The following is a 21,392-nucleotide window of genomic DNA, read 5'->3' on the forward strand; positions in this document are numbered from 1 at the left end:
AAGAAAAGAGAGGTAAACATGATCGATCCAGACCAATCTGGATTGATATCAACAGAGACCAATACTGATACTGACTACTAAAACCATGTATGTCTCTTTTCTTAATGACTCCCGGGGTAGGGAAGTGTGTCATTATGGATCATTTTATGATGCTATGCTATGGCATGCATGGCAAAGCAAAACGGATGCCAACTTACCTAATTAGTCATTGGTAAGATATGTCACTAGGAATGTAATTAAATGGATCAAATTCGGTCGGATAGTAGCATTATCTTATTCGTATCCGATTATATTCGGACGGATTTGGATAATATCCTATCGGTTTTCGGATAGATTCAGATAATTTTCAAATAGTGATTTTTTGAATACAGGTTCTCCTAAATGGATATGAATACGGATCGAATACGATTTTTCAACTATCCGTTGACGTATTTACCATTTTTATGATGAGGGTTAGGGTTGAGACTTGAGAGTTCAGTAACTACCCTTTCTTCTACTCATCTTAGTCTTTTATTCTCTTACGTTTGTTACTTTTATTTTTTAATAAATATGTAATTCCATGTATCACATTGCATAAAACAATATATATAAACTAATAGCAAATCTAGAAAAAGAATCACATTATCTTAACTTATAAATTTATAAAATAAGATAACAAAATCCAATAAGGTAATTTAAAAGCATAGACAAACACAAAGGTATATTTCAGATATTTTATTACCGTCGGACTACTAAACGAATCGAATAATAATCGATCGGATAGGGGGATTATCATATTCGTATCCGATTAGTTTTGGACGGGTTAGGATTCTCCTAAACGGATACGAACGCGGATCGAATACGGATTTACGAATATCCATTTACATCCCTATATGTCACTATTATCCCTCAAAGTATCCAAACAGGGAAAATGTTCGTTTCTTGAAAGATGAAAATCTAATCTTACAATCTATCAGAATTCACCGATGGTTTTTTGTTTTTTGTTTTTGTGTTTTTTTTTTGCTTTAATTGGGTTATCTAAGGTAGGTGATTAATTTTCTCCCGACAATGTATTCTTCTTGCAATTATTTGTGGAATTTACAACGTATTCTTCTAGCAATTATTTGTGGAATTTAGATAGTTGAAAAGCACTTCGTCATGCGTGCCTTTTTTTTTTTTTTTTTTGCATGGTAATTGATTTTTTAATTTTTTTTGTAGGAATGATAATTGATTTAAAACGGCCATAGACAAGGTGTTTTCCATTCCTTCTTCCCAAGTGTTTAATGTAAATGTCCTTTACGGTGTAAAAAAAATTGTAATATTACTTTTTTGCCTTTTTAGTGTAACACATTTTTTCTCGTTGAAGGTAATATGTACTTGAAAATTATGCAAGACAATTAACTTTTGACAGTGACATAATCATAAATAACTTTCAAATTATTTTGAAAACTCTTTTTTATTTTTAAATTAAAAAACTTTTGAAAATAGAACAAAAAACTATGAAAAGAAGTTGTCAAGTTCTAGATACACTTTATAGGCCGAGTCTTCCTTCACCCATGGCTAATGGGATTCCATTCACCAATGTTGGATGAGCAAGAGGGGGCATCACGGGGATGTTTTGGGAAAAAACTAAAATCCATTTAGGTGTTTGTAAACTCTAGGATGGTGGGTTCACCGTCCTCTATAAGTGGAGAAAATCTTTGTCCTACACTTATAAATTCGTCATTTAGACAGTCCATTTTTTTTTATGAATCTTGATTCTTGAATAATTGAACCACTATGCATGCAACAGACATTAGCTTATAACTGTCAGAAACATATATAGAGTGGATCTTGTACCAAGACCAAAGATGTTTTCTTTTCATATTAACATATATAGATCTCTAACCTAAGATTAAAATATAAATTAATTTAATAGACTTAAATCTATTAAATTAATTTAAATTTATAACGTTCATGAACTATATTTTTTTATCAGCACTAGCATGGATCCCATGCAATGTAGGGGGTATTAAATTAAAGAACAAATAAAAATAGATTCTTGTTTGGTGCAAGCATAGTTGATTGCATCGATGGAGCTTCGCACTAAGTCAACTTTTGATACAGTTGGAGGATATTTCGGGTAACAAAAAAATTACTCTCATTATGTTGTGTTTTGTCGTATATGGAAGAGGGTTTTGTGGCAAGGGAGCATGCTTAAATCAACATGCGTTCTGAGTTTGACTCCCCTTACCCCCCCTAAGCCAAAGCTTCTGTGCTTCTCATAGGCTCTAATTCTGACCTGGTGCACGTGTGTAGGGACGTATGCACGTGTCTGGGAGACTCATTAGGCCGAAGGTCCAAACACCATCATTAGCCCTAAAAAAAATTTATAAATAAAACTTTACCCATAAAAGTATTCTAAATAAAGCTTAAATAACTTAGGAATAATAAGTAAGGAAAACATGCTAGTCCAGTCAAATGGATTCATATCGATATTTTTTAATTTAATACTCACAAAATACAAAAAGATATTTTTCTTTTTTGATTTAAAATGTTTCAAGCCTCAAGGTAGTTGCGACAATTTGCTTTCTTCAATCTTGTTTTCTCTTTTATTACCAAAAAAAAATATCTTGTTTTCTCTTCGATAAAAAAAAAAAAATCTTATTTTTTTGAAAATCTTGCCATATATTATTTGGAAAAAAGACCCCCATGCGCCTGAGGAATCCTTGCCCATATTATTTTGATCGTTGAAAAAACAAAGACTAAAAGAGTATAAATAAGTAAAGTAAATTATAAAAGGGAAATATATTTTATTTTTATTTTTTTATGGAAAGAAAATGTTATATTACTTAATACGAAAGATGTACATCACAGGAACTTGGTATGATATAATTACTATGAAACTTAGATCTAGCCAAACCCAAAACCGTATTATAAAAGGTTTTGTTACTACATCATTTCAAATTAACGCTAGAAAAGTTTGCAGTTTCATCAGCTAAACTAAAGTAGTGAATAAGTAAATTCCAAGTTAAGCACATATTGTCAGTAGGATGAAGGAGAGAGCATAGTTGTTTAATTTATTGAAGCACCACACTTCTTTGAGGTTAATATTAGCCTTCACAACATGTTTCCACCCCTACAAGAGTCCATAAAGTTTTGCTTCCTTCTCGTCGGTGGTTGTGAAATTACCTACAAATGTTAAAACATCTTGGTCAGCTAGCAAAATTTAACTTCACAACATGTTTCCACCCCTGCAAAAGTCCATAAAGTTCTGCTTCCTTCTCGTCGGTGGTTGTGAGACTACCTGCAAATGTTAAAACATCCTGGCCAGCTAGCAAAATTGAAAAATTCCAACAGGTTAAATTTAGTTCAGGGCCATAAATGCCTGCATAAATTAAATCAAGGTTAGAAGCCTGGTCTAATCCATGAGATGAGTGTGTGCAAGGTGAATATGCATGCATAGGATGGGATGGGGGTTGAATACGTAAATCATCAAGCCATCAAAATACATCTCTTAGAACCAGCTTGGGATCAGCCTTGGCCAATCCCTTAACAACTTTGTTTCTTACAGACCAACTGTAACAAGTAATAATAAAAAGTAAAAAAAAAAAATTTAATTAAAGATTGTTTATCGAGGTTTTGTGAGCAAAGAAGAGAAGCACACAGCTGTGCCAATGAAGGGTTGGATATATGCTTGGTTCTCAATCCGAGAGGGCCAGATGCCCAGATACGCTTAGTCCAATCACATGACAGGGAAATATTATTTTGTTATTTCATATATTTTTTATGGGAGACCGTTCTCTGTGGGGAGCGCAGGAGCCAAGTGCTCATGGCAGCCAATGAGAGCAAACGTTGGCATCTCGGGGGCAGAATTTCTACCTTTCATGGGGGCGAGGCGGTCATTTCGCCCCCCATTGTCTTGCCTTGGCCTGTGCCCCCTCCCCCCCATAGAGAACACATTTTTTATAATACAAAGAGAATTGGTCATACCGTCAGTGTTTGGTAAATTAGCGATATACATCAATCATAGGGCTTGACACTAGAGAACAAGGGGATCTTTTCCAAAAGAAGAGAAGAGAGGATGACACATTCTGGCACCCTAGCGTCGTGCCATTCAACTTGCTTTAACATCTTTTGCTCTCTCATGTCACATTGTTTATCATTTATTAGGTTCCCGCGAAGGGAAAGTTGTTTTTTTGGGTGACTAGCAAAGGGAAAGTTCGATTGGGTTAAGTGTGAGGCTAACCATTGTTTAATTATAAGGTTTAATTTGGCATGTGGCCAATGTCAAATGGTTTAGAAAATGCCTCATGAAACCTCAGAAAATATATTTCTACGGTTGAAAATTGCAATTGGGTCGGGATGGGCCCAATCTTTAAAGGCCCAGGCTCAAATCAGGGTACCTTAGCCTTGGCCTGGCCTGGGCCTAACCCACTTTGTGCTGAGAATTCTAAGCCCATGCCCATCCCACCAAGCTTTGGGCCGTGCTGGGCCGAACCCGAGTCATGACGTAACTCTGCACTAAAGCCCATTTCCAACGCTCTTCACCTATTCCCAAGAGCTCCAACAGTCTTTTCTCTCCTCCCCCCCCCCCCCCACCACATCTTATTGTTTTCTTATTTAAATATAGGGTAAATATCATCCCCCTCCCCCAAGTTTTGAATATGATAATGCCCTCCCCTACTTCTGAGGTTGATAGAATCTTTCAAAAGTAGGGGAGGGCATTATCATTATTCAAAACTTAGGGGAGGGGGATGATATTTACTCTTAAATATATGATTTCTTCTTAAGAAAGTTGAGCTTTGAATCAATCATATTGTACTTAGAGAGCTAATGGACCCCTTATGAGAGTAGAGTGAGGGAAAAAGATCCTCTCCAACCACTCAACCAATGGCGGGGAGGACTTGGACACACATCCCTGCCATTAGATGGGTGGTTGGAGAGGAGTTGGATGCCCAAGTAGTTGGAGAGGATCCAGAGTGCGTACCCAAGTTACCTATTGATCTTGTATGCTTCTTGTTTATTATTGAAATACTTTCAATCTCCTCCTATTTCAAGTCTGCCTTTTGAGCATGGCCTGCATTACCGAGTTTGAGTAAGAGCTAGAATTAGTATACCATTTTAAAGTTTCAAAATTGAAATTAAGGCCTCTAGGTGCCTTGATAATCTGTATTTTGCTAGTCATTTTAGATTTCCAGGATTTAAGTCTCCTATATTTTAATTTTTAATGTAAAATATTGTTAGTGTTAAATGACTTTTTAAAACAAATTAAGATTCAAGCAATAAATAATTGTTTAAATACAAAAGAGTTTCATAACACTTGTCTTTTCATTACATAGCCTCCTCTTGAAGCTCCTGATACGCATAAATATCACTCACCAATACGCGTAGGACACGTAGCGTAAAAGATCCACACTTCACCAAGGATCCCTAAGGATCCGGACTTGTCCATTTGTTATACCCGCACCCCGAGAATATAATTAATTATTATTTTCTTCCTCGTGACATGTAGATACCGCTGCCATGTATGCTGGTGACCTGTTCTCCATGATGGTCAAATCCAGCTGCAAAATCATTGACCACAGTACGAGCTTACCTGTGGAGGAAAGATTCCTCAACCGATGGTGGGGGAAATTCTTTGACGGCGACTTCATTGATTTTCCTCCGAGTACTAGTCCAGGAAGTGAAGAGTACCGGAGCATCACCTCACTTGGACACCTCGTTCAGTGATGAGCTTGACTCTGCCGTGGCGAGATTGGTCGGGTCATGGGGGACAAACCATGACGGCTGAGAAGTAAGTTTTAGCCCTTAATTTTATTTATTTACCCTTTCCTTCGGTGTCCTCAAAGTGCGGGTCGGGGTTTGAACCACCCGAGCTATTATGGTTGAATAGGGAATACTTCAATTGTGGGTCCCACTTATTTAAGGGGGTGTGTGATGGGCTTATAATCCCATGGTGGATGAACCCATCCCTAAGTGGGTTCTTTTCTATTTGAAACCTGTGGGCAGGCCCATTTAGTTAAGAGGCCCATTTAACTTGAGGGCCCATTTGACTCTATTTTACCCAAAGATGGGTTAACCCATTCCTTTACCCTAAATAAGACCATGGGTTAACCCATTACCTCTTGACCCATTTGACTTAAAAGATTCAAGACCCATTTTTACAAAGAAGTCTAAAGGGGGAGAGAGCACTCATCCCTCATTACTTCTCCCATCCAACCTAAATCGTGGAGGAAAGAAGAAAGGAGAAGAAAAGAAGGAAAGAAGGAAGAAGCGAAGGAAGGAGAAGGGAGAAGGGCTTGGCTAAAGCTTGAACCACATCTCTTGGTGGCCAAATCGTGGAGCTCCTCTCATTGGTAAGGTAAGCCATTAGAATCTCCTCCCCCTCTTTGATTGATTTTGGGTTTTGGGGTTGGAAGCCATGGTGGAGAATTGGTCTAGGGTTTGTTTTGAGACCCAAGAATCGATGGAAACTCATGGCCTTGATTTTGTGGAGCTATTTGACTCCATTGGCTAACCTCAAAGCTCCCAATCCCATCCCCATCAATAGATATAAGGTTTCTACCTTATTATGCCCTAAATGAGGTTCTCCATGCTTTCCTTTATTGAATCAATGGGTTACATAGGCCTAATGGGGTCTTAAGACCCTAATGTACCAAGGAGAAAGCCTTCTTGGTGTTTCCTTTCCTTCAATCTACTTGGAAATGGAAGCCTTGGTGAAGAATCCTTTGATTTTGGAGTTTGGAAGTAGGTGGTTTTACCTGCGATTTTAAGACCTACGAGAAACCACCCCTGCAACCACCCTGAGACCATCTCTTAAGAAGCTCTCTGTTGAAGTCGGTTTTACCTGCGGTTTCACATCTGAGGTAAAACCACACGTAAAACCACACCTAGAAGAACCCTTCCTGAGCCCCTGTTAAAGTCGGTTTTACATACGGTTTCATGCTCTCTGAGAAACCACCCATAAAATCGCCCGTTCCCAGAACTGCTGACATTTGACCTTGACTCACTATTTTGACCATAACTTGGTCTACGCATATCGTATTGATATGATTCAACTTGCGTTATAAACTAGACTAAAAGGGATACAATTACTATGAAGAAATCTTGGACCCAATATGAGTGTATGGTCCTCAAAAATATATTCAAACCTAACTAATGTGTTTAGATAGCAACTTTAGAATCTAAGTTTTATGTCGGTGACCTTGCCTACTTCGTGGCTATTAGAGTAGAACTTATTAGGGTTTAATGGGGGTATAATTACAACCTAAGGTACCCCTAATCATACTAATTAATTAATTTATTATAGTACAAAGATCTACCTTTAATGCCCTTAAACCCCTTTTCCCTTATTAGTTTTGGGTTGGGAAACTTTGAAAATTAAGGTTGGACCTTGAGGTTCCACTTGGAACCTAAGGGGTGACCTTGGTTCAATGTTGGACCTCATTAATGAGGTCTTGCCTCTAAGTACAATCCTAAACCCCTCTTTGCAACCTTGTTGTTGAGTTTGGGTTTCATTACTCAAAACCCTATAATGTGACCTTTGGGAGTTCAATCCCTTGAGTTCTCTAGACCCAATGAATTTAATGATGTAACCAGACCCTAGTAGACCCAAGGATACCCTTCCCTTGTCCTTGGGACTTAAAGATTCAAGTGGGACAAATTGGGTTAAAGAACACCTTCAAAACTGTATCATGCCTTGATCGAATGCAAGGGCGGATGCAAGGCTAAAGGCCTACAACCGTGCTTGCATCCGTGCTACCCTAAAGGCCTACTGGCTATGTAATTTATGGGGTTTCCCCTAAGGGACTTTCCCCCACCCTTTCTAACACTCTTCTACATTATCCTAGGCTTCATTAATTGTATGAGGAGACGCACTTAGCGGACATCGAACGACAAATCAAATCAACGGAACACGAACTATATTGTGAGTGGGGATTGGATCTTATTTTATTTTGAGTGTTTTTATGTTTAAATGTTGTGCTTGATGCATTCGTGTTATGTGATGCACTTCATGCATAAATACATGTTTACACCGTTTATCTATGAATGTGTTCATGTGTGTGATAATTGATGACTATGTGTTACAAATGTGGTTGAAATTATATGAGATGATACTGTGGTTTGTTTAATGTCTTTCTTCATATATTATATTTGGTCTGTCATATGCTGTGTCCTGCTGGTATCCGGGTACTAGATGGTATGGGATGTCGATGCACCCGGAATACCTCTCGATACGATAGTTTTATATAGCATGTTGCATATTTGATTTGATATTTGTGTTAAAGGGATACGGAAGGTAGATGTGTAAGTTCCTACGCCGTATCACCTTACTGGTAATCCAACCCGGGGATCAAGGGTAAGTTTTGGTACCGTGGTTGAGATTATCGGAGGCTTGTTGGGAGACCAATGGTGTGTTGGGATCGATCGGTGGATACAATGACCGTCTCTTCACGATACGTAGTTAGGGGTATATCTTTGGGGATCGAGACAAGGTGTTGTTCGTGTGGTGACAGGATATGGCATTACTATGTCATAGATTAATGGTGTTGTATCGTTGGGGATCGAGGGTGTGTTCCGATACCAGGGATACAATTCCATTATTCTACACAGCATAGCATTCATGCATACATTACATCTCATCATAATCATCATCATTATTCATATTACATATCATATTGTTGTGTTTGTTGCATGACTGTAAATCGGATCTGATGTGTGAATCATCATTGGTGGTATGGGACGTCAATGATGTTTGCTCATCAGGTTCGGCTTGCAGTCCTATATTTGTTGTGTGTGTGGGGATTCAATTTTTTGCTCATTGGGCTAGTGGAAGCTCACCCCTCGGGGAATCCTTCTTTTTAGAATGTGATGCAGGTTATATGGTACTGGTGGATGATAAAGGACCTAGTAAAGGATGTGGATGCAAAGCTGGTCTATGACCGTTGATGTTTATCTTCTCCTTGTTGCTTTCAATATTATATTATTGGATATATGTTTCATTCCTTTCTCTGTATTTATAAAACAATTTCAATTGTATTAACTTTTAAATTCAAGGATAATCCACCTTATGTATTTATTACCATTGTAGTTATTCCCTAAATGAGGATCAATAGTCTTTATTATAAGTCTTCCGCTATTCTGATTCTCATTTATGATTGTGAGGTAAGCCACTACGTCCATGATCCTGGAGGTGGTTTAGGATGTTGGTAAGCATCCTAGTCATACCCTTTTTATTATATTTTATCCCTTGTCGGGATTGGGGTGTGACACCACTACTCCGCGAAGGACCCACAACAAATCTTAACCATCCACATTGGGGCCTTTCCACACAAAGCACTTTCCAAGTAGGAATCTAACTTGATGGCTAATCCTAGAATCTCCTACTGCAAAGACTCCAATCGAGGATCTACCTTCTATTATTTTCTGCAAAGAACCAACTTCCATTCAAGGACGCATTCGCTTTCACGACCACCCTATACAAGGTATAAATATGCAGTAAACTCCACGGGTACGACTCAGATTCACTATTGGCTACTCTTTGCACTCTTGCTCTACCATTTCTATTCGTTGTCGATGAAGAAACTGACTTAGGCAATTGAGAGTCCCCCCCCAGAGCCATTTTTGGTCCTCTCTTGTGTCTCTTGTTTCATTTTTGCAAGCCAAACACAGTGCCACGTCAAGACAGTTCCAGTTTTTACGATACAAAATCTAGCACCGTTTGTGGGAAACGGACATAACAATTTGTCCTAGACCCTCCTCTAGGTGGTGACTCCTACATTCAATTCACTTCTTTTTTCTTCTCCAGAGAGGAATGATGCATGGTGATCCCTCGTCATGCCATTTGTCTTCATAGTGGTTGGCTGGAATCTTGAGGAAGGGTCCTGCCTGATCTCATTCTCACCAATGTGCGGAGAACAGTTTTTGCAGCATTGAATTTCTTTCAATGCCCTTTGGGGACTTATTGGTCCGTTGGTCTGGGTACGGGTCATCAGTCTGGGGAAGGTATTAGGCACACCAGTATGCTCCGTCGTGCCGGTCTTACTATTACTTGGCTTGGTAAGGGTATACCATGCTTTTGGGTAAAGAATAATGTACAAGGAAATAAGAAAATGGTAAAGTACAAAAGAGAGTAGGAAAGACATACCCAGAGGTTTGGCTGCAAGATTAGGATTAGTAAACATGAAAATAAAGGCTGGTAAGTCCAAGTAAAAAATCTAAATGCATCAAATACATATGATGACGTACATGGCAAGGAGATGTAGAATGAGATATGTGACCTATGTGATGAGGGTGTGATGACTAAAATATGGAGAACAAAAAGTACGTAACTATTCTGATATGCATGAAAACATAAGAAAGTAGGAATAAAAGAAGATTTGCAACTATGGACGTGTTGTACATGGGAGAAAAAGAGGGTTTGGGATTATGCATGATGATGAGTAGGGGTGTAAATGAATAGCTGAAATCCGTTTCCGTATCCGTGTCCGTATCCGTTTAGCACTATCCGAATCCTTCTGAAAGCTAAATGGATGCGGATACGGATAGGCTATAGCTATCCGAAAAGCTATATTTACATGTAAACGGATAAAATATCCGATCCGTATCCGTGTCCGTATCCGTTTAGCACTATCCGAATCCGTCCGATAGCTAATCGGATGCGGATGCGGATGCGGATATAGCACTATCCGAGCCGAATCTAATCCGTTTACAACCCTAATGATGAGACATCATAATGCAAATACTTAAGAATAAGAAGGCACAAGAGAGAAGGTATGAGCGTCCAATCACATTTAAAATACAACAAACACGACATGACAAGAGGAAAGTAAGGGGAGTCTTAGTCTATAGGGGATGAGGGTCATGTTTGAAAATCAATAAGACAACAAAAGAGATTGTGTGTGATCACCATCTAAAGAGATGGGATCACACACTTCAAGTAGAGATGCAAAGCAAAAGAGTGAAAGAAAGGTGATAAACCCGATGAAATTAAAAGAGGTCTTACCTAATTAGAAGAGGCTTGTATAAAGGGAGGTTGAAGGCTTCCCTTTGTGACTCAGGAGAAAAGTATTTAGACGTCGTCACACCGCCTGTATAGGCAACATCTAACCTTCCTTCGGCAACACTTCGTCGTGGTACTCAAGTATGGCTCAAAGTTGAGAGCCAAACACTTAAACTCTAGAACTCAGTTGAAGAGTAAGGAATTGAGTAGGGGACCAAGTAAAAGCCAAGGGATCCTCTTCAACATGAGAGGGGGTGTATTTATAATTGTAAAAGGGTGTGTGCATTCCCAAATTCGTGCTTGGATCATTGGTAAAAGCCAATGGATTCTCTTCAAAATTTAAATTTTTTTTAATAATTTAAAATCTTTGATTGGGATCCTTATGTGCTCGATGGTTTTTTTGGGACCATTCTGCCCTTTTTTTTTTTTGTTTTTTGGTGAAGGGGACCATTCTGCCCTTCATTCTTGGAGGAAAGGTTCAACACTTCGACACAAGGTCCATCGCCCCCCCCCCCCCCCGGAAGGTCAAATCTTTGCCGGCGGCAGAGTTATCGGCGATCTCTGGTAAGCATTTCACACTTCTTCCTCTCCTTATTCTATGTTTAGTACCCTTTACATTACATGGTGAGATCTGCTCTACTCATTTTCGACGGAGTTACCCAGGATTCTTTTAAGCCATGCCTTCCAGTTGATATTGGGTTTCGAGGGTTCTATATACTCTTAGTTCTTTCTTGTGTTTAGTCCTTCACTCCTTCCTTGTCACTTCTTTCATTTTCTCACACGATTTTGGACTGCTGATCATTTCACTCTATTCCTACCTCCGAGCAGTTCTGGTCAAAAACTCCCTCTGTTTCTTTATCTCTTTCTTCTTCTTTTTTTCCCCAATTTTTCTGTGGTTCAGTTCAAGGATTCTCAGACTCTAGTTACTACATTGTCTGGTCTGTAACAAATTATTTTGGTCACGGGGGAGGTGGTGTCAAAGGCTTCTTTCCAGCTTCCCACTGACAGCTCTCTCTCAGTAGCAGATCGGAATCTAAGTCCTAAGGGTCTGTGACTTCAAAACCAAATTCGGGGGAGCGATTATAATTTTTCCCGGTTTAGCTTTTCGGCATCTCTTTAATGAAAAATTAGAAAGGGGGTATTCTCTTCTTTTTCTTACCGTATGAATTTTAGTGGAGTGGGTTAGACATGTTTTACTTTTCTACTTCTTGTAAGGACTCTTATGGCTTCTGAAACTATAATCTTGTTGCTTTTCATAGTGGATATTCATTGCTGGTTTGCCTGGTTACATTTGGAGGACATCCTTTGACATTTATAACTAAAGTATTGATAATAGTGTCAATGAGGCTGGCATTTTCTGGAGTAGTATTAATAATTGTCTTCAGCCAACATGGATGGCTTCCAACAGATCACAATGCTTGCTCATAGACTTCTTTATGATCATAGTAGGATCAATTTGGTTAGCAAGTCTAGGTACAAACTGAAGGCTATTACTTGGAAGAGAGAAATGTCTTCAAAGTAGTAATGTAGTTTACAACTAATTTACCATAGTTTTTTTTGTGTATGTGATGGTAGAGGGCAATTCAGCTGATGTAACAGGATGATGAGAGTTCCCATGAGAAAACCATGGGTGATTTCTCATCTCATCAGATGCATTTGAAAACTTGTATTTTGAGTGAGTTGCTTATTTCGATGGAACCCACAAGTGGCCTATGAGATTGTAAATGACCTTGAAAATAAGAGGTTATTTGTTCTCATAGATATGTCGTGTCCTAAGTGATAGTGTTGACTTGTGAGTTGTGATAGCATTGTCTATGATGATATAGTTAGGGAGTGGTTGTGATCCATTGAAAATATCATTTATCTTTGGGGAAATATCATCCCCCTCCAAGTTTCCTTAATACCAACCCAATACCCAAGTTTTGAAAAATGATAATGCCGTTCCCTACTTTTTTAAGATTCTATCAACCATACCCTAACTGTTAAAAAATGCCATTAAGTGATGACGTGGGCATGTCCAATTTTTCTAACACCCCAAATTACCCATAATATAATTTAATTCCAATTTTACCCTTTCCATTCCAATAACCCCTCTTTCATCTTTTTTCCCCAAAACTCCTTTTTCTCCTCTTCATCTCTGCGTTTCTTCCTCCTCTTCTTCTTCCATCAGCACCACCAGCCACCACTGCTGCCTCCTCATTCTTTCTATGTGCTTTTTTCTTCATCAAACAGATATAGAAGATTTCGATGCTCACTCTTTCACACCCTCTCGGCCTCTTGTAGTCTCTCCCTCCTCTCCAGTCCCAAATCCTTATCCCTGATAATGAAATTCCCCTGAATCCAAGAGCTGGGCAACTGGTTTCTCTACCTTGGATGCATTCGTGGACCACACCACAGTTTCCAACCGATTTAGAAAGACAAGATTCCCATCTCCATCGATCTTCAAAACACCAGATGCATTTGTAATCGGGACATCTCTGTCTGCAACCCAAACAACGGTTTGAACGGAGATTTTCTTGTGCCAAATCCCCACATATTTGTTGTCAGAATTGGTGGGACTGAAAAAACCCAATTCAAATGTTCCACCGGAAGAAACTATGCTTTGCCCATCTCTGCTTGATTGATTTAGAGTTATACTGTTCCCTGCGATGGGACTTTGGGAAGAACAACCCAGCAATGCAAAGCACGAGACAAGGCAAAGATGCAGGCCACTGATGTACCTCATATTTTTGGTTTCTTCTTCTTGGTTTTTTCTTTCTTTTCCCGCCTTGAATTCCACCTGCCTCTTCTCTCGGGTCATCGACGCACTCGCCGCCCAACGGTTGTAGAAGCTCCTGGAGGTAACGTCTCCTTCCCTCTTTGTCATTGAGGTTTTCCTTTCAATGACACAGATTGGAGCTCAGGAAACCGTCTTATTGTAATCCCCGGACTCACGGCATAATAGTTACCGATGAAGATCCGACGCCTGCACCACCGTTCAATCTCATACCAGGACTTGCAGACAAGGGAAATGGCATTTCAGTCCTTATAGGAATGAATAAACAAAAAAACATGCTCTAGAACCTCTTCAAGAAATGAATACGACAGTGATACTTGGTTTACCAGATCTTCAACTGCTTCTAAAACTTACTGTAACTTACTATCAAATAATTAGCTCCGAGAACAGCTTTTTGATTTCACTGGCTAAGAGAGAAGTAGATCTGAGAAACCAAAGCAAATGTCTCAAAGCAGACTCGAGGATTCCCTAAAAATACGATTATAGATCATCAGCTCAGCTCAAATTTTGGATTCCTGGTTTCGCCGGAGAACAAAAACTTAGATCAGAGACTCCATTAACGAGCTCAACCTCAGATCACTTAACTGAGTTACACGAGAGAGAGAGAGAGAGAGAGAGAGAGAGAGAGAGAGAGAGAGAGAGAGAGGTACACTAGCAAGGACATCGTGAGGGCGGCGGTGGTGGTGGATATAGCTGTGGTGGTGACCATGGCTACTGGAAGAAGACAGAAGAAAGAATTGAGGGTAGAGACGAGGGTAGTATTGTCTTTTCATATGTTGTTTTAACAGAGTTAGTCACGTAGGGTACGGTTGATAGAATCTTTAAAAAGTAGGGGAGGGCATTATCATTTTTCAAAACTTGGGTATTGGGTTGATATTTAGAAAACTTAGAGGGGAGGGGGATGATATTTCCCCTTTATCTTTTATTCTCTTTCTATGACTTACTTTGTTTGGTTCTCCATGTGAATTGCCATTGAGCTTTGAAAGGATGAGGATACAGTACTCTGTAACTCTGGGGATCTGTGAAGATCCAACTTTGTGTATATATAAGAAACAGTCTAGTCCTTATTCCGGGCTTCGTAACCCCGGGGAGGATTGATCTCAGAATATACCTATCTCTGTAGGCACATGATCTGCCCATGCTTTCGTACGTCATGACTCCAAGGAGGATCATGCCCTAATCTTTGTGTACCTCATCTTATACTTGAGTCCCTATTGGAAAGGGTTGGCAGTCACCGGGTCTTTACTGTTCTTTTCTTTTACTTTGCTTCTCTTCACTTGAGCCTCTAGTGCTCGTTTGTTTTCTTTATTTACTTTACTTTCCTTACCTCCACTTCCAGTCCACAATGTCTACCTCAACTCCAAGGTGAGTTGGACATTGATGGAATCCCTATTATCCCCTATATTAGTGGGGTACACATTCAGGAACCCCATTACCCTTTTCATTCCTTTTGTTGAAACAGACATTGATGAATCCTTCAGTTTAAGTTCTTTTCTGTGCTTTACTATTCATTTACTTATCATGCCTCACTTAACAATTCACAAAACAACATTTCTTTTTTGGGAAAATTACGCATACATCCACTGTACTTTGCCTAAAGTACTAATCAACCCAAAGTTTCAAAAATCACACTTGTACACTCCTTGTATTTTTCAAAATACAAAATTAACAGTCCGTTAGCTAGAGTACGTTAAGTTATGACATGGGCTTTACTTTGGAAATGAAATGACTGTTTTACCCTTTCACCCTACCCTTAGCAAACCAATCGTCTTCCCTAAACCTCACCATCCCTGTCTCCGGCGAAGAGGCGAACTAGATCTGTTCCTCCGAAGGAGAGAAGATCAGCCTTGTTCCTCTGTTCTGGTGCTTTCTCTCAATTGGGGGTTTATGATAAAAGAATCAGAAACCCAACTCAAATGTATTCTCTCCCCCTTCTCAGCGACTGTCAAAGAGTATGTTATCAGGGTTAATGACAGGGTGAGCAACACCTCTCCGGTGACAATGAGCGATTGCCTCCATCAAAGGCAACATAATAGCAGCAGCTTTGACAATAGAGAAAGTGCAATTGGAGATACGATCATAGAGATCGGAAGAATTGCAGAGCTCCATAATGATGTCAAGATACGCTTCATCCTCTTAAACATCAACGATTTCAACAACATTAGGGCTGCTGCTGAGAAGCTGCATAATCTTGGCCTCGTTCTCAATGCATTCTCGATCAACAGTGTCGGTGAGGAGACGCTTGTCGATGGATTTCAAGGCGAAAAATTCACCGGTTGCAGGAAAAAAGCACCGAAAAACGGTACCAAATCTTCACTGGCCCATCTCTTCGCAAACCTGGCAGACCCTCTTCAATCCTTCGCTCATCTCCCAATGTTTCGGTTCTTTTGTGTAACGTACTAAAAACTGTCTTAAGAAGAAAAAGGAAAGCAGGTTTGGGCATTTATAGAAGGGGGAGAGAATACACTTGAGAGGGTTTCGCAAATCCGAATGATAACAAAATCAGAAACCCAACTGAGAGAAACTGAGGAACAGGGCTGGTCTTCTCTCCGCCGGAGGAGGAACAGAGCTGGTTCGCCTCTTCGCCGGAGACAATAATGGTGAGGTTTGGGGAGGACGATTGGTTTGTTAAGGGTAGGGTGAAAGGGTAAAAGAGTCATTCCATGTCTAAAGTAAAGCCCACGTCACCACTTAACATGCTCTGGCTAACAAACTGTTAATTTTGTATTTTTTGAAAAATATAGGGGGTGTACAAGTGCGATTTTTGAAACTTCGGGTTGATTAGTTATTTAGGCAAAGTATAGGGGGTTTAAGCATAATTTTCCTTTCTTTTTATATAAAACATAATAATCTTAGAGGCAATGATACTATATAGTATATACAATACTGGGAAAACATGTAAGGATATGACATTTCCCCTCACCTGTCTGTGTATCTCTACTGTACTGGTCTCTACTGTCCTCAAACAGTGTGTTTACTAGTTCTCTTTCGTCTTCGGATCAAATTGGACCCTACACGACATTTCATAAGCATTAAACCTCTCTTTTATAATCTTGGAATAGTGGGTAAGGTCCCCCACCATCCATACTTAACAAAACTCCTCTTTACAACCCTACTTGGGCATCTGGGCACTACCGGTCGATCCCTAGGATGAACTAGTAGCCCGTGTGGAAATCTCAACCCTAGAATAGGGTTTTTACTACTTTTTCTCCAATACCTTTATGGGATTTTATCCCCTTTTTCTATATAAATCACTTTAAAACTTTAATAATGCTATTAGGGAACTTCCTAACAGATCAAATCATAACAAAACACTAAAATGAATAAAAAGGAGCTTAGGATTTACCTTTCCAAGCTCAAAACCCTAACCGGAGAACTTTTCTTTGGTTTCTTTTGATTACCCTTCGACCTTAGAGCCTTTCCCTTCAATCGTACCTTGAATCTCTAGCCTCTAGACTCTCTTTTCTTCTTTCTCTTTCTTTCCTCTCTTGTGTTTTTTTTTTTTTTTTTTTTTTGAATGACCCAAATGAGCCAAAACCAAACTTAAGTGATCTAATTCGCGCTCTGCCGGTCGACCGATTGATCCTTGGTTGACCAGTAGGCCACCGACTCACCTCACTCTTCCGGTCTCATACCGGTCGGCCAATAGATCGACCGGCACGATCCGGTCGACTGGTTCACCTATCGGTATCGATCGGCAAGACACTGGGACTTGTCGACCGGTACAGGTCCGATCAACCGGTTCCCACTTAAAGGCACATATCTCTCTTGTCTGGACTCCATTTGGCCTGATTCTTATATGGTATGGACGGTTACTCCATTACCCTCGTTTTTTGTGTTTTGGGCTTCCCCAAACTCTAACCTGACGGTCCCCTAAAGTTCTCGTGAAGCCGCCACTTCACCTTTAACCATGCAACTGACAATCTTTTCTTATTACTATGGAACACCATTAGTGTTCACACTATTCTTAGGGTCAATCTAACCCACTCAATGCTGTAAATAATATAAATTATATTTACCCTATACTGTCAATAAGCTATTTGTTGGGCTGACTTGAACTGGATTCCATCAAAACGAACCTGTCAAGCACCTGTCAATCCTAAAATTCAATATTAAATACTTTTCTGGTTATGGGGTATAACATTGATGTCCCAAGCGTAAGCAGGTTTGGAAAGCTTCATACCTGCTTCCAATATGTAGATTTACGAAATGAAAGGCATTTCAAATTTCATTATGAGACTTTGCTTTTGGGTCGGTAGTCAAAGGATTGGTATGTGCTAAGGACTGGCTGGTACAGGGCAAGGTCTGGCCTGATATGAGGGTTTCAGGTTTTTTTTCAACTTCATGTTTATTCCAACAGGGTGTATTAGTGAAAGGTCGAGTCAGACTCTTCTGTGATAATTTTTTAAGAGAACGTATTTTGGTTGGAGGTCTATGGATCTCCCTAGACCTTCATACCATGGGGTTTTATCTTGGGTTAGTAGTTTAGGCTACGTTCTCCTAGTTTCCTATTCTATTTAGTCTTAGTTAGGGAGTTTCCTATTGTAACACTGATTCAGTTTATATATATACAGGGGCTGGGTTGATGGCAACACACATCCATTGTCCAGTTTTCTTCCCTCTCTTGATTCTCATCCTCTCTTCTGTTTCGATTACTGGTTACAGATTTTGAGTTTGTCACAAATTTGACCAGTGAAATTGTTTATTTGATTTGGTTTATCTCCCTGTAAGCAGGGAATCCATGTGTTAGAAAAGGCATTGATCAAGTTGCCTTGCCAAACCGTCAACAACATTGTGGTCTGATAAACTGAATAGTTTGATAGCTCTCCAAATTGGAGAGAATGAGGATTGCAGCTGGGCCTTAAAGAAAGGGCTGCTAGGGAAGTACTTTGCGTCAAACTTTGTGTAGCGCTGAGGGATAGATAAAATTGTGAAGTAATTTTGATAACTGATAAGTAGTGCTTGATTCATAAATGTTGCTTAGGAAGCCACACTATCATAGTTGTCATGGCATCTAAGCGACCCTAGGCATTGTAGAAGGGAAAAAAACAAGGAAACCAATAAGGTGCCTAGGCGACACATAGGCAACCAAGGCTTCCTTCCAGATGCCTGTATGCCTAGGTGACATCTTGACAACTATGCATGCTATAGCCATAGGTTTACAAATTAGATCTTATTGAATAAGAAGGTCTATGTATGGGGCTGTTGCCATATACTGTAGCTGGGCACATAGTTGTCAAGGCACCAAGGCAGTTTGGTTTTTCAAGGCCAAGGCGTTTGGTCACTTTACTGGCAAGGTGACCTAACTCACAGAAGAGAAACTCATGAAACATGGCCAGAAAATAGAAACCCTAGGGAAAAGGGTTTAAAACAGGGGAAGAAAAGGACAAGAAACAAGAAGAATTGAAAAGGAAGATGAGATGAAGCAGTGGCAGCTTTGTTGTTGCCGCCGAAGAAGAAGCAGTAGCAGCAACAGCAAACACCGAAGAAGAAGAAGATTTCAGCGTGAAATGGGGGCAAAATGAAGTAAATAAAGAAAAGAAGGAAGAAGCTTCAACAGTTGTTTCCCCTGCTGCTGCCGTCATATGCAGAGAAGCAGAAGCAGAAGAAGACCGAGCGAAATCAGTCTTCCCTTACAAGTACCAACAAAAACTTGATTCTTTCTATTCATTGATTAAAAAGGGATAGTTTATTTATTTGATTTGTCCGTGTCATTGTATTGTTATTAGTAAAGTAATTTTGTTTTCATTTTTCACATAAGTCATTTGAAATTAAAAATTAAAGTACAAGAAATATAGTTTCTTCCTCCTAAAGCTCCCCACTTTAATGGCACGCCTTGTTCAAACAGGTGACACCTAGTCGCCAATCAAGGTTTGATGGGCAAAATTTGTTGAGATGGTTGAAGTTTTGGGAAATGAAGAGAAATGAGGGGGAATAAGGGAAACACTAAGAATTTTGAAATGAAACTTTAGGGGATGCATACCCATGAATGAATGTTTAGATGTAAAATAAAAATAAAAAAAACACCCATAGTGGTTTTGGTTGCACACCCAATTTTGCTAGTATAAGTATTCAAACATTGCTTTGATCTCAGAAAAAACTTGAACCGAGATGATAAGTTGTAGGACTTACCTCTTTCTTAAATTTGAGTTTGGGAGACTTTGAAAGTTTTTTTTTTTAACAATTTTGGAGCTTTATAGCTATTTTTACTTATTTTCTTAATTTTGACAATTTCAACTCATTTTACCAATTTCGACCATTTCGAGTTAAAATTTAGTTTGTTTTATGAACAATGTATCATTTCAACATTGCGTTCATTTCATGTCTTTGAAAGGTATATGGGTCAAGTCGAGGTAAGTGCCTCCAGTTGCTAACCCATATTTATGCAAGTCATCCTTGCGGGTGTTAATGTGAACCGGTTCTGTTTCAGTTGTTAAGACAGATTCGCCAAAAGATGTTCGAACACCCTCTTAAGGATGAAAGTCTTCATCATCGTTGAGATGATCATGACTACCGACTTTGCGTTTTGAGGTGGTGGAACTGGTTCCTTCCTCAGGGACGCTGGGAGTTTCAGCTTCGGATTCTGAGTTGTCAGATTCAGAAGAGGAATCGGAGGATTCGGCATAGATGGTTTCATCATCATCATCCGAAAACAAAACAAATTGATGTGCCTCAAAACTCTGCTGGTGGTCAGCATAGAGTTGTTGCATCATTCCCAAAATACGGGTTTGTTCAGCGAGATTGGAACTGTCTTTATAACGATCCTTCCAATGATCCTTGCTTATTTTGACAAAATATTGTAATTCTTTGTATTTCGCATGTGATTTCGTTTGGAGGTCCATCGAAATTGACTTTGCCGAATTTCGACCATTTCGATTGAAATTTCAAACATTGGCGCCAATGGCACCTCGCCATTTGGCGCCATGACAACTATGTTGGACAAGCATCATTCTGTTTAGAAAACAATTTCGGTAAAGCAGAGGTTGACATGATATGGACAGAAATAGTCAATTTATAAGGTTTCACCATTGTGGCATGAGCACCTCAATTTAAAACTTTTCTGTGTCAAATATTTATAATTTTGTCTGATGTGATTAGTTATACTGAAGGTAATTCTTACGTGATTGATATCTAGCTAGTGCACTTGGTCTATATGGCTTTCCACAGACGTCTGATCTCTGGTAAACAACTTCTTGAGAAGATATAATTGCAATGGGCTCACAATGAAACATGGCTTTAAACATGATTTAATGGTGAAACAAGTTCCATGTAGCTAACCCATATTTGGTTGGGAAAAGGCTTAGTTAACTTGAGTTGAGCATTCTTAGGGGGATTGAGATGAAAAACATTAGGATACACGATGTTTGATGGTTTGGGAGCTATATCAATTTGGCGCTTATGTCTGTTCGTGGCTGCCTTTTCTGTTTATTGGATACCTCCTAATCTAAAATTATAATCAAAATTTTTTTTTTTTTTGTAAATGATGTTTATGGATCTTTTTGTACAGCTTTTTCTTAGGAATTTTAAAGCATAGTAAGTATCTTTTAGCTTTCTTATCAACGAATATCATTTGACTATATATATATAAGAGGGCTCCCCATACCAATGATGTGGAGAGGAGAGAGAAAATAATAAAAACCTTTGTGAGAGAGC

The sequence above is a fragment of the Telopea speciosissima genome, chromosome 7 (genome assembly GCF_018873765.1).
Source record: "Telopea speciosissima isolate NSW1024214 ecotype Mountain lineage chromosome 7, Tspe_v1, whole genome shotgun sequence".
Lineage (NCBI taxonomy): Eukaryota > Viridiplantae > Streptophyta > Magnoliopsida > Proteales > Proteaceae > Telopea > Telopea speciosissima.